The sequence below is a fragment of the Saimiri boliviensis genome, chromosome 3 (assembly GCF_048565385.1).
Source record: "Saimiri boliviensis isolate mSaiBol1 chromosome 3, mSaiBol1.pri, whole genome shotgun sequence".
Taxonomy (NCBI): Eukaryota; Metazoa; Chordata; class Mammalia; order Primates; family Cebidae; genus Saimiri; species Saimiri boliviensis.
In genome coordinates this window covers 49,737,035-49,751,462 of record NC_133451.1, presented here as the reverse complement: position 1 = coordinate 49,751,462, position 14,428 = coordinate 49,737,035, and the positions used below count along the sequence as shown (strand labels likewise).

General features: G+C 43.4%; 1 pseudogene; it reads right to left on the bottom strand.

The window, feature by feature from the left end:
- Positions 1-8,716: 8,716 nt before the first annotated feature.
- On the bottom strand, positions 8,717-14,140 carry LOC120363556 (large ribosomal subunit protein uL23 pseudogene; annotated as a pseudogene).
- Between the last annotated feature and the right edge of the window lie 288 nt (positions 14,141-14,428).

The following is a 14,428-nucleotide window of genomic DNA, read 5'->3' as shown; positions in this document are numbered from 1 at the left end:
TGGTGGTGGGTGCCTGTAATCCCAGCTACTTGGGAGGCTGAGGCAGGAGAACTGCTTAACCTGGGAGGTGGAGGTTGCAGTGAGCCGAGATCCTGCCACTGCATTCCAGCCTGGTGACAGAGCGAGACTCTGTCTCAAAAAAAGAAAAATGATGTCCAGCCGGGCATGGTGGTTCACACCTGTAATCCCAGCACTTTGGGAGGCCTAGGCAGGAGGATCACCTGAGGTCAGGAGTTCAAGACCAGCCTGCCAGGCCAACATGTTGAAACCTCATCTCTACTAAAAAGACGAAAATTAGCTGGACATGGTTGTGCCTGTCTGTAATCCCAGCTACTCAGGAGGCTGAGGCAGGAGGATCCCTTGAATCCAGGAGGTAGAGGTTGCAGTGAGCCGAGATCATCCCACTGCACTCCAGCCTGGGCAACAGAACAGGACTCTGTCTCAGAAAAAAAAAAAAAAAAAAAAAAAAAGAAAAGAAAAGAAAAGAAAAATGACTTTCATAATTTCAGGACTCACACCATGCAGGGAAACTGCCCAGCTTTTCCACAACAGAAGGCCAGCAAACACCTCCATGAATCTTGTCTCTGTGTAGCACATTGCCCCAGAACCAATACAGGTGGCCATGGGACATAAGCCAATCAGAGCCCACCCCTGCCATTTGAGTAAAGTTGTTCACACTCAAATCACAAGACCAGGAATGAGGGGAACATTTTGGGGGGAAGATAAAGGGAAAACTGGTAGATGGATGCCAGGGAAGTAACCAATACATGATCATCACCAATATGAAAAGTAACTTTTCATTGCTTCACTCTTTGAAATACTGTTTCAAGAGCTTTCAGACCATTTTACTAGCGGAGTTAATACAACTCAGTTAATTCAGTTAGGGGAAAGCTATTCTAATTAAGATGAGTTAGCTAGGAAACAAGTAGAATTAACTTACAGATAAATTAGTTGAGTATTATAAAAGACCTTACAGCATGTGGAGCTAACTATTGAATAAGAAGAATTCACTTGTAGGAAGGAAGGATGAGTTTTGATAAAGAGATTAGCCTCATTTGCAATTATATTAAAAATCCGGGCAGGCACGGTGACTCACACCTGTAATCCCAGCACTTTGGGAGGACAAAGTGAGTGGATCATGAGGTCAGGAGTTCAGGATCAGCCTGGCCAAATTGGTGAAAACTTGTCTCTAAAATAAATATTTAAAAATAAAAATAATATGCAAAAATTATTTAAAATAGATTATCCTCCTCAATAAGTTAATTGTATTTCTATGCACACTCCATGAGTTGTTCCCATTTTGTTTATTTAGAGTCTCTAATCTGCAAATCAAGATCTACCTATAAATCGCAGCATCTTTTCTTTTCTTTTCTTTCTTTTTTTTTTTTTTTTTTGAGACGGAGTTTCGCTCTTGTTACCCAGGCTAGAGTGCAATGGCGCTATCTCGGCTCATCGCAACCTCCGCCTCCTGGGTTCAGGCAATTCTCCTGCCTCAGCCTCCTGAGTAGCTGGGATTACAGGCACGCACCACCATGCCCAGCTAATTTTTTGTATTTTTAGTAGAGATGGGGTTTCACCATGTTGACCAGGATGGTCTCGATCTCTTGACCTCATGATCCACCTGCCTCAGCCTCCCAAAGTGCTGAGATTACAGGCTTGAGCCACCGTGCCCGGCCCCCAGCATCTTTGGCACTATGTCCCTGCAAGTGTGCCTACCTCCCTAGAATTCAAGGACAGTAGCCAGAAGTTCCCAAAATCTTTTAGCAACTTTATCATCACCCTCCATCAATCCTAAATTAAAAGCCTCCCTTTTAGCAAAGGGCTAAGTCAGATGGCTCTGCTGATCTTGGCTGGCTCTTTTACATGGTAGGGAATTGGTTGGCTATAAGCTGCTCTAAGATGGCCTTTGCAAGTCTCTCCCCTATGTCATCTTTCCTCCTCCAGCAGAATAGCCCACGTTTATTTACATGGCAGTAGCAAGGCTCCACAAGGGAGAATGAGAAAGCACAAAACCTCTTGAGATCTAGTTTTGGAATTGGCCTGCTGTTTATTCTCCTGTATTCTCTTGGCCAAAGCAAGTTACAAGTTCAGCCCAGATGTAAAGGATGAGCAACAAGACTCTCTTTCTTTCTTTTTCTTTCTTTCTTCTTTCTTTCTTTGTTTTTCTTTCTTTCTTTGTTTTTCTTTCTTTCTTTCTTTCTTTTTTCTTCTCTCTCTCTCTTTCTCGCTCTCTTTCTTTCTTTCTTTTTGAGATTGAGTTTCAGTCTTTCTCTTAGGCTGGAATAAAGTGGTGCAATATTAGCTCACTGCAACCTCTGTCCCCTGGTTTCAAGTGATTCTCCTGCTTCAGCCTCCCAAGCAGCTGGGATTATAGGTGCCCACCACCACACCTGGCTAATTTTTGTATTTTTAGTAGAGATGTTTTTCACCATGTTACCCAGGCTGGTCTCAAACCCCCGACCCCAGGAGATTCACCATCTTGGCCTCCCAAAGTGCTAGATTTACAGGCATGAGCCACCGCACCCAGCCAAAACTCCGTTTCTTGATGAGAGCTGCTGCGATACCATTTTGCAAAGGGCATGGACACAGGGAGGGCATTAATTAGAGCCACTAATGTGATAAGCCTACCAAAACTGGAAGGAGTATATGACTCCAATTTTTGTTGTGGAGTATCTAAAATATAATAATGGGCAAATAGATACCTTGGATGATAGTGGTGGCAGCAGTGATAGTGTCTACCGAGGTTTTGTGCATGTTTTTTTAAAATGTAGAACATGGGCCGGGCGTGGTGGCTCAAGCCTGTAATCAAAGCACTTTGGAGGCCAAGGCGGGTGGATCACCTGAGACTGGGAGTTCAAGACCAGCCTGAACAACATGGTGAAACCCCGTCTTAAAAAAAAAAAAAAAAAAAAAAAAGTAGAACATGTATTCACTTTAAAGACTTTTATCTTTTTTTTTTTTTTTTTTTTTTTTTTTTTTTGAGACGGAGTTTCGCTCTTGTTACCCAGGCTGGAGTGCAATGGCGCGATCTCGGCTCACCGCAACCTCCGCCTCCTGGGTTCAGGCAATTCTCCTGCCTCAGCCTCCTGAGTAGCTGGGGTTACAGGCACGCGCCACCATGCCCAGCTAATTTTTTGTATTTTTAGTAGAGACGGGGTTTCACCATGTTGACCAGGATGGTCTAGATCTCTCGACCTCGTGATCCGCCCGCCTCGGCCTCCCAAAGTGCTGGGATTACAAGCTTGAGCCACTGCGCCCGGCCTCAAGACTTTTATCTTTAAAAAATTATAAGTAAGCAAAGAAATCTGAAAACAGACTAAGCCTTTTAGAAGCACACTTTTCTAAACTATCTACATTCTTATCAATATTTTTCTAAATGGTTTGGCAAATTGAATATTACATTTTTATGATAACTGCCACACTTGTTTATAATTTGGGACAGAGATTGCATCTTTTTAAAGAAAGAAACAGGTGCGTGCTTACCTTCTTCTCCTTGTAAATGGTTCCAGATGGTGACTATTCATTTCAGAAGCTTCTTAAGAAACATCTGTTCACAATATTTATATTTGACTTTATTATATTTTCCAAAAATTGAATTTTAAATACAGTTTCCTTTAAATTAAAAAAACATTCATTTTTCCTATTCATGAGAAAAGTCTTTCTGTTAGTTTGTCTCACTTTGTGCACAAGCTCTGCATTATTATATCACAAACAAAGCTAGATTTAAATGGCAACTTTGTAAAAGGAAAAGGGAAAGAAATATATCCAGCCTTTTAAAAATAGTATTCTAATATTGTCATTTACAGATTAATTATTTCTTGATTACAAGAATCAAATTGGTTTCAGTTTTCTTTTTCTATTGCTACACATATAGTTTTACAACTTATCTTAAATATTTTTAGAGAAAAAAAAAAACATGTTTTCCTGGGATATTGATCATGAAGCTGATCATTCCTCTAGCTGTGTGAAGCGCTTTTATGACAAAATGCATTCTCCCAAAACAAAGTACATAATGATTATAAATGCAGCAAAATTGCACACTATGAAAAGCCAAAATGCAATGAGGGATGTAAAAAGAAACCCTTTTCAACATGTAAACAATAACGTAGCAAAACCCTGTGTACATTATAAGGAGCAGCTCTTCTAAGGATGTGTAAGAATTCTAACTTGTGATATGACAAAGATAAGCAGAAAAGTGCACAGTCGACTTAGTACTTGGTGTAGTTAATCCTTAGGATAAAATGATCCTGAGGTTGGTAAAGTGTCCAACCTCAACCGGGTTGATCTCATCATCCCCTCTGCCTGCTCAGTCTCCTTTATTCTTCTGAATGTAGAGATTCAGAAGATTCATGTTATGGGATAATGTGGATATTGGTTCACGTAGCCTGGCCAGTATTGGTTCACTCTTCTTGGAGTTAAGTAGAAGTGTCCCTCCTTTCTCTTGGGAAATTTTACCCCCTCCCCGTTGTCAGTTCCTGTAGCTGAGTGAGTGGGATCCACCACATCCTCCGCTCCTTTTGTTGACTGATAGCTAAGACCAGACCAATCAGAGCTTCTCTTCCCTTAGCCACAGTCACTGATTCAGGAATGGCACCCACTCAATCAGATCCCCTCTGAACCAATCCCACAACTATTGCTGAAGGGACCAAAAAAGAGGTATTTTTTGTTGTTGGATGCAAGTTGTGACAATTAGGCTGGCTGTTCTGCTGGCTTTCACCTTTCTGACAAGGGCCTTTCAGAGAGTAAAGTCTACAGGAGGGAAATTCTAGCCAAGAGATGGACCTGACTCAGTGATATAATTGAATCCCGAAATTCAGCTGTGTGAAAATTGGTCTGTGTTAAAAGCCAGTAGAACCAGGCGCGGTGGCTCAGGCCTGTAATCCCAGCACTTTGGGAGGCCGAGGTGGGTGGATCACGAGGTCAATAGATCGAGACCATCCTGTTTAACATGGTGAAACCACGTCTCAACTAAAAATACAAAAAATTTGCTGGCCATGGTGGTGCGTGCCTGTAATCCCAGCTACTCAGGAGGCTGAGAATTGCCTGAACCCAGGAGGCGGAGCTTGCGGTGAGCTGAGATGGCGCCATTGCACTCCAGCCTGGGTAACAAGAATGAAACTCCACCTCAGAAAAAAAAAAAAAAAAAAAAAAAAAAAAAGCCAGCAGAGGGCGGATGCGGTGGTGGCTCATGCCTGTAATCCTAGCACTTTGGGAGGCCGAGGCAGGCGGATCACAAGGTCAGAGGTTCGAGGCCAGCCTGGCCAACATGGTGAAACCCCATCTTTACTAAAAATACAAAATACTCTGTCAAAAAAAAAAAAAAAAAAAAAAAAAGCCAGTACACTTTCTCATTTTGCTATGGGAATTTTTTTAAATTTTTAAATTTTTTTGAGACGGAGTTTTGCTTTTGTTGCCCAGACTGGAGTGCAATGGTGTGATCTCGGCTCACTGCAACCTCCACCTCCTGGGTTCAAGTGATTCTCCTGCCTCAGCCTCCCGAGTAGCTGGGTTTATAGGCATGCACCACCACACCCATCTAATTTTGTATGTTTAGTAGAGACGGGGTTTCCCCATGTTGGTCAGCTGGTCTCAAACTCCTGACCTCAGGTGATCTGCCTGCCTCAGCCTCCTGGAAATTTTATTAATACTAAGAGTTTTTCTGGCCTTTGCAACTACAAGAATACAAACAAAGAGAAGGAAAGTGGGGGAGGGGGGCCAAGTTGCATGTCTTGAAGAGAAAGCACATTTCTCTACTCTCATTCAAATTTCACTAGGGTAGAGACAGTGCCCTTGACTCCACCATATTTCTTCATATGGCAGAGACTTTTTTTTCTAGAAACTTGATACACATATGTGTGTGTGTGTGTGTGTGTGTGTGTGTGTGTGTGTGTATTTTTAAATTTAAAGACAGGGTTTTAACATATTGGTCAGGTTGGTCTCGAACTTCTGACCTCAGATGATCTGACCGCCTCAGACTCTCAAAGCGCTGGGATTACAGGCATGAGCCACTGCACCTGGCTATCCACATATACTAATATGACAGAAAAGCCAGTGAAAGGCAGCCATTCACAGTCTATGTGGTATGCAGTGAAGGTCTACGTAGTTGGTTAATGTGGACAAAGCGCAAGAATGATATAAGAGAATGCAATGTCAGATGCCCCCTGCAGTTTCTGGACCTGTCAGCTAACAGTTCTGCCCTGGCCGAGCAAAAGGATTTCCTTCCACTGGGTAGAAGGGGCACTCTTGGAGGATCCAGACTGGTTAATGGCTTCTTTCTTGTGAGGAAACACAATGCAAAGAATTATTATTATTATTATTATTATTATTATTATTATTATTATTAAGACAGAGTTTCGCTCTTGTTGCCCAGGCTGGAGTGCAATGGTATGATCTCGGCTCACTGCAACCTCCACCTCCTGGATTTAAGTGATTCTCCTGCCTCAGCCTTTCGAGTAGCTGGGATTACAGGCATGCGCCATCACGCCCCACTAATGTTAGTTGTATTTTTAGCAGAGATGGGGTTTCTCCATTTGGTCAGGCTGGTCTCGAGCTCTCGACCTCAGGTGATCCTTTTGCCTTGGCCTCACAAAGTGCTGAGATTACAGGCATGAGCCACCGCCCCCGGCCACAACGAATTTTTGTTTTTAGTTTCAACTTTTATTTTATGTACAGAGGATGCATGTGTAGGTTTCTTACTTGATATATTGCATGACCCTGAAGTTTGGGGTACAAATGATCCCATCACCCACGTAGTGAGCATAGTACCCAATAGGTCATCTTTCAGGCCTTGGCTCTCTCCATCTCTCCCTCTTCTAGCAGTCGCCAGTGTCTACTGTTGCCATCTTTACGTCCGTATCTACCCAATGTTTAGCTCCCATTTAAAGTGAAAACATGCAGTATTTGGTTTTCTGTTCCTGTGTTAAGTTCCTCAGGATCATGGCCTCCATCTGCATCCATATTGCTACAAAGGACATGGTGTCATTCTTTTTTATGGCTATGTAGTATTTCATGCTGTACATGTATCACATGTTCTTTATCCAATCCACTGCTGATGGGCATCTAGGTTGATTCCATGCCTTTGCTGTTGTGCATGGTGCTGTCATGAACATAAAAGCGCATGTGTCTTTTTGTTAGAACGATTTATTCTCCATTGAGTATATACCTAGTAATGAGACTGCTGGATGGAATGGTAGTTCTGTTTTTAATACTTCGAGGAAACTTCAAACTGCTTTCTATAGCAGCTGAACCAATTTACATTCCCACCTTCATTATATAAGTATTCCCTTTTCTCTGCAGCCTCCCCAGCATCTGTTATTTTTTGTCTTTTTAATAGGAAACACTTTAACTGGTATAAGACGATATCTCTCTCTCTGTCTTTTTTTTTTTTTAGAGACGGGGTCTCACTATGTTGCCCAGGCTGGAGTGCAGTGGTTATTCACAGGCGCGATCAGCACCGGAGTTTTGACTGCTCCATTTCCAACCTGGGCCGGTTCACCCCTCCTTAGGTAACCTGGTGGTCCCCCACTCCCAAGAGGTCCCCATATTGATGCTGAACTTAGCGCAGACACCCGATCAGTATAGTGCATTACAGCCCAGAACTCCTGGGCTCAAGCGATCCTCCCACCTCAGCCTCCCGAGTAGCTGGGACTACAGGCACGCGCACGTGCAACCACAGTCAGCTTTTTTTTTTTTTTTTTTTTTTTAAGAGATGAGGTTTCCCCTATTTGGCCAGGCTGATCTCAAACTTCCCCTTTTTTTTTTTTTTTGAGACGGAGTTTTGCTCTTGTTACCCAGGCTGGAGTGCAATGGCGCGATCTCGGCTCACCGCAACCTCCGCAATTCTCCTGCCTCAGCCTCTTGAATAGCTGGGACTACAGGCATGCGCCACCATGCCCAGCTAATTTTTGTATTTTTAGTAGAGACGGGGTTTCACCATGTTGACCAAGATGGTCTCGATCTCTTGACCTCGTGATCCACCCGCCTCGGCCTCCCAAAGTGCTGGGATTACAGGCTTGAGCCACCGCGCCCGGCTGGAACTTCTGACCTCAGGTTATCCACCCACCTCCACCTCTGCCTCCCAAAGTGCTGGGATTACAGGCGTGAGCCACCATGCCCAGCCCAAGATGGTATCTCCTTGTGGTTTTGATTTCCATTTCTCTGAAGATTAGTAGTTTTGAGCATTTTTTCATGTTTGTTGACTGTATGTCTTCTGAGAAGTGTCAGTTCATGTTCTTTGCTCCCTTTTTTTTTTTTTTTGAAACAGAGTTTTGCTCTTGTTGCCCAGGCTGGAGTTCAATAATGGCATGATCTTGGCTCACTGCAACCTCTGCCTCCTAGGTTCAAGTGAGTCTCCTGCCTCAGCCTCCTGAGTAGCAGGGATTACAGCCATGTGTGACTACACACAGCTAATTTTGTATTTTTAGTAGAGACATGGATTCTCCATGTTGGTCAGGCTGTCTTCAACTCCCAACCTCAGGTGATCCACCTGCCTCAGCCTCCCAAAGTGCTGGGATTACAGGTATGAACCACTGCACCCAGTCTTTGCTCACTTTTTAATGTGGTTATTTGTTTTTTTTTTTTTTTGCTTGTTGAGTTGTTTAAGTTTCTCATAGATTCTGGATATTAGACCTTTGTCAAATGCATCGTTTGCAAATATTTTCTCCCATTCTGTGGTTTATCTGTTTAGCATGGTTTTTTTTTTTTTTTTTTTTTTTTTTTTTTTTTTTTTATATGGTGAAAAGATATACATATATTTAGAATTAGCCAGCTGGACTCCATTTAGATGATCCCAATTTTGTTGGCAACATCCAAAGCATCATAATCAGGAGCCAGTCGAACATATGCCTTCTTCTCTCCATCAGGCGGAATCAGGGTGTTGACCTTGGCCACGTCAATGTCATAGAGCTTCTTCACAGCCTGTTGGATCTGGTGCTTGTTGGCTTTAACATCCACAATGAACACAAGTGTGTTGTTGTCTTCTATCTTCTTCATGGCAGACTCAGTGGTCAGCGGAAACTTGATGATAGCATAGTGGTCCAGTTTGTTTCTCCTGGGGGCGCCCTTCCGAGGATATTCGGGCTGCCTCCGGAGTCGCAGTGTCTTGGGCCGCCGGAAGGTGGGTGACGTGCGGATCTTCTTTTTTTTGTGGCTGTGGACACCTTTCAACACTGCCTTCTTGGCCTTTAAAGCCTTCGCTTTGGCTTCGGCTTTAGGCGGGGCAGGAGCTTCCTTCTTCGCTTTCGGCGCCGTCTTGTGAAAAGTAGTCTGTTTTTTTTTTAAGACGGTGTTTCACCATGTTGGTCAGGCTGGTCTTGAACTCCCGGCCTCAGGTGATCTGCTCGCCTTGGCCTCCAAAGTGCTTAGGTTACAAGTGGGAGCCACCATGCCCAGTCAGTCTGTTGATATTTTCTTTCTTTCTTTCTTTTTTTTTTTTTTGAGACGAAGTCTCGCTCTTGTTACCCAGGCTGGAGTGCAATGGCGCGATCTCGGCTCACCGCAACCTCCGCCTCCTGGGTTCAGGCAATTCTCCTGCCTCAGCCTCCTGAGTAGCTGGGATTACAGGCACGTGCCACCATGCCCAGCTAATTTGTAGTATTTTTAGTAAAGACGGGATTTCACCATATTGACAAGGATGGTCTGGATCTCTCGACCTCCCAAAGTGCTGGGATTACAGGCTTGAGCCACCACGCCCGGCTGATATTTTCTTTGCTGTGAAAAAATAAATTATTTTAATTAGGTTCCATTTGTCAATTTTTGTTTTTATTGTATTTGCTTTTGAGGACTTAGTCAAAAATTCTTTGCTACGGCTAATGTTCAGAATGGTATTTCCTAGGTTTTCTTCTGGGGTTTTTATAGTTTGAGGCATTACACTTAAATTTTTAATCCATCTTGAGTTAATTTTTGTATATGATGGAAGGGAGGGATCCAGTTTCATTCTTCTGCACTCGGCTAGCCAGCAATCCCAGCACCTTTTATTTTATAAAATAGAGAATCCTCTCCCCATTGTTGTTTTTGTCAACTTTATTGAAGATCAGATGTTTGTAGGTGTGCAGCTTTATTTCTGGGTTTTTCATTCTGTTCCATTGGCCTATGTGTTGGTTTTTGTACCAGTATCATGCTGTTTTGGTTATTGTAGCCTTATAGTGTAGTTTAAATTTGGATAATGTGATGTCTCTGGCCTTGTTCTTTTTGCTTAGGATTACTGTAGCTATTCAGACTTTTTTGTTTTTTTGTTCCACATGCATTTTAGGGCTGGGCACAGTGGCTCATGCCTGTAATTCCAGCACTTTGGGAGGCCAAGGTGAGTGGATCACCTGAGGTCAGGAGGTCAAAACCAGCCTGGTCGACATGGCGAAACCCCATCTCTACTAAAAATACAAACATTATCTGAGCATGGCAGTGGGTGTCTATGATCCTAGCTATGCGGGAGGCAGAGGCAGGAGAATTGCTTGAGCCTCGGAGGTGGAGATTGCAGTGAGCAGATATGGTGCCATTGCACTGATTGAGCCTCCATTTCAAAAAAAGAAAGGTAGAATGGTTTTTTATCTTATTCTGTGAAAAATGACATTGGTAGGTTGACAGGAATAGTGCTGAATCTGTAGATCCCTTTGGGCAGTATGGCCATTCAAATGACATTAATTCTTCCAATCCATGAGCATGGATCTATTTTTCCATTTGTTTTTATCATCTATTATTTTAAATAATTTTTTAGAATAAAAGAATCGCTGGATGACCTACCAAAACCAGATGGGAGAAAGCCATGTGTTTCTATCAATTGTGACTTGATATTTTTTCTTGTGAAGTTGCTCTTGTGTTGTAAAGAAGAAAAATGAAAAGTAAAAAGAATCATGGTTTTGACTATTACAGCTGACATAGAGCTTCATAATCATCTTGTTCCATCTTTTTTCCATCCCTCCCTTTCCTTTCTTCCTCCTTCCCTCCTTTCTTTTCTCCCTCTCTCCCTCCCTTACTCTCCCTATCTCTCCTCTTTCTCTCTCTCACCCTCCCTTTCTAACTTCCTTCCTTCCTTTTCTGCCTCTTTCTGTCTCTCTCTCTCTCTTCCTTCCTTCCGTCCTTTTCTGAGATCTGACAGTGAGTGATGAGTGTTGTGTCCAAGGGTACAGAGCTAACTTGTCAGCGTGGCCAGGACTCAAGTGAACTCAAATGACCACTGATTCTGCTACATTGTTTTCTCCATATTTTGACAGACACGAAGTACCAGAAAAGCTGTTCTTTTGTTTTGTTTGTTTGTTTGGTTAGTTTTGGGTTTTTTTTTTTTTTTTTTTTTTTTTTTGAGACAGAGTTTCACTCTTGTTGCCCAGGCTGGAGTGCAATGGCACCATCTTGGCTTACCACAACCTCCATCTCCTGGATTCAAGTGATTCTCCTGCCTCAGCCTCCTGAGTAGCTGGGATTACCGACACGCACCACCACATCCAGCTAATTTTGTATTTTTTAGTAGAGATGGGGTTTCTCCCTGTTGGTCAGGCTGGTCTCAAACTCCTAACCTCAGGTGATCGCCCACCTCAACCTCCCAAAGTGCTGGGATTACAGATGTAAACCACTGCATCCAGCCCAGAAAAGCTGTTCTAAATCAGCCGGTCTATTGGTTTATATTCCAATGGTAAAAAGAGTAGGGAACTGGCTGGGAATCATGGCTCATGCCTGTAATCCCAGCACTTTGGGAGGCTGAGAGGGGTAGATCACCTGAGGTCAGGAGTTCGAGACCAGTGTGGCCAACACGGTGAAACCCCGTCTCCACTAAAAATACAAAAAATTAGCTGGCATGTTGGTGCATGCCTGTAGCCCCAGGTACTCAGGAGGCTGAGGCAGGAGAATCTCTTGAACCCAACAGGCAGAGGTTACAGTAAGCAGAGACCACGCCACTATACTCCAGAGCTAGACTCTGTCGGGGGAAAAAAAAGAGTAGGGAATAGTTCAGTATGATATGTGGGTTGAAAGATTAGTAAACTTTTCAACGTAGGACAAACCATGATTCCACCTTTTCCTTAATTCCTCATACCTAACAATGCCCAGAAGAAAAATCTGGGCTCTACTCAAGAGTTCCACATACCCCCTACATTCCTCTAGGAAATGTTGCCAGGCCACTTGACTTTTTACCACCCATTTCTTTTCTTGCAAGATAGAAAGTGTCCTGCTTCATGGGGCTGAGAGTAAACTTGGCTACAGGATGTTATGAAATGTACTGGCTGGTGACTCACGCCTATAATCCCAGCACTTTGCAGGGTCGCGGCAGGTAGATCACCTGAGGTCGAGAATTCGAGACTTGCCTGACCGACACGGAGAAACCCCTAATACAAAATTAGCCAGGTGTGGTGGCACGTGTCTATGATCCCAGCTACTCAAGAGGCTAACGCAGGAGAATCACTCAAACCTGGGAGGCAGAGGTTGCAGTGAGCCGAGATCGCACCATTGCACTCAAGCCTGGGCAACCAAAGCGAAACTCCGTCTAAAAAAAAAAAAAAATGAAAAACGATTATCTATTCAGCCACCGGAAAATAAGACTATTTGTGTTTGCTGGTAATTGGAGGGCTGGAGATAACAAGCATTGTAGAAATAAGAAATATTTATTATGGGTGGGGTGTGGTGACTCACACCTGTAATCTCAACACTTTGGGAGGCCAAGGCAGAAGGATCATTTGAGCCCAGGAGTTAGGGAACAGCCCAGGCAATATAGTGAGACCCTGTCTCAACAAAACAGGAAAAAAAAAAAAATTAGCTGGGTGTTGTAACATGTGCTTGTAGTTAGTCCCAGCTACTCAGGAGGCTAAGGAGAGAGAATGGCTTGAGCCGAGGAGGCAGAGGTTGCAGTGAGCTGACATGGAGCCTGGATGACAGAGCAAGATCCTGTCTCAAAAAAAAAAAAAAAAAAAAAAAAAAATTGTTATATGAAATAGTTTCATTTTAAGGTCTAGGCTGGAGTGCAATGGCGCGATCTCGGCTCACCGCAACCTCCGCCTCCTGGGTTCAGGCAATTCTCCTGCCTCAGCCTCCTGAGTAGCTGGGATTACAGGCACGTACCACCATGCCCAGCTAATTTTTTGTATTTTTAGTAGAGACGGGGGTTTCACCATGTTGACCGGGATGGTCTCGATCTCTTGACCTCGTGATCCACCCGCCTCGGCCTCCCAAATTTTGTTTTGTTTTAAAGACAGGGTTTCACCATGTTGGTCAGGCTGGTCTTAAACTCCTGACCTCAGGTGATCCACCCACCTTGGCCTCCAAAGTGCTTGGATTACAGGAGGGAGCCACCACACCTGGCCTGACAAGAATTTATGTAATTTCTGCCTTGGCAGCTTACATAAGCTTAATAACCAAAACAAATCTGAAATGTGAAAATATTTCACAGGCAGTTTCCAAAGAAAAGTATATTTATTAACTGTTGAGAGACTTCTTAGAATGTCAAGACATTTGAAAGATACTGCCTACCGCCTTTTTCCAGCGCAGAGTTTTGTTCTTTTTTCCTCTGATTTTTTTTCAATGTTATGGTATTTGAGAGTACTATACATCCACCTCACAATTCCATTTGCTGAAGCTGTGACTTGTTCTTTGTGTTGTTACTTTGCGACAGGTTTTCGATTTGTTGCCCAGGCTGGGTCTCCAACTACTGGGCTCTAAGGAGCCTTCTGCCTCAGCCTCCTGTGTAGCTGGGACAACAGGTATGCACTACTGCACCTGGCCATATCCATCCTTAGCAAAGAGATTATTGTTTTTATTTAGAAAGGTGGATGTGTGCAGTGGCTCACCCCAGTAATCCCAGCACTTTGGAAAGTCAAGGCAGGTGGATCACTTGAAGTCAGGAGTTCAAGACCACCCTGGCTAACGTGGTGAAACTCTGTCTCTCCTAAAAATACAAAAAGTAGCTTGGCATAGTGGCAGGCTCCTGGAATCTCAGAAACTTGGGAGGTTCAGGCAACAGAATCTCTTGAACCTGGGAGGCAGAGGTTGCAGTGAGCCAAGATTGTGCCACAGCACTCCAGCCTGGGCGACCAAACGATACTCCATCAAAAAATCAAAAAAGGTTGAAGAAAGCACCCTAGTGCTTTTTGTCTACCATTACTTCCAGGAGGTGAGAACCTAGTGTTCGTTCCCTCTGGAGGATGTTGCAACAAGGCACCATCTTGGAAAACAGAGACAGGGTCCCCATGAAACACCAAATCTGTCTGAACCTTTAACTTGGACTTCCAGATATATATATTTGGAACAGCATTGTATGACCACACATTTGAAAATGAAGATGAAAGGGAGAAATAGCAGCCCTTTGATTCAAAATATATGAACAAGGAAGGGAGAATCATCTCTTAGATAAAAAGATTAAGAATTTGAAGAAGCCAAGAGAGTAAAGGAACTAGGAGATAATGAGAAAGGGAAGAAATAAAAGGGAACAGAACAGAAAGGGTGAATAGAA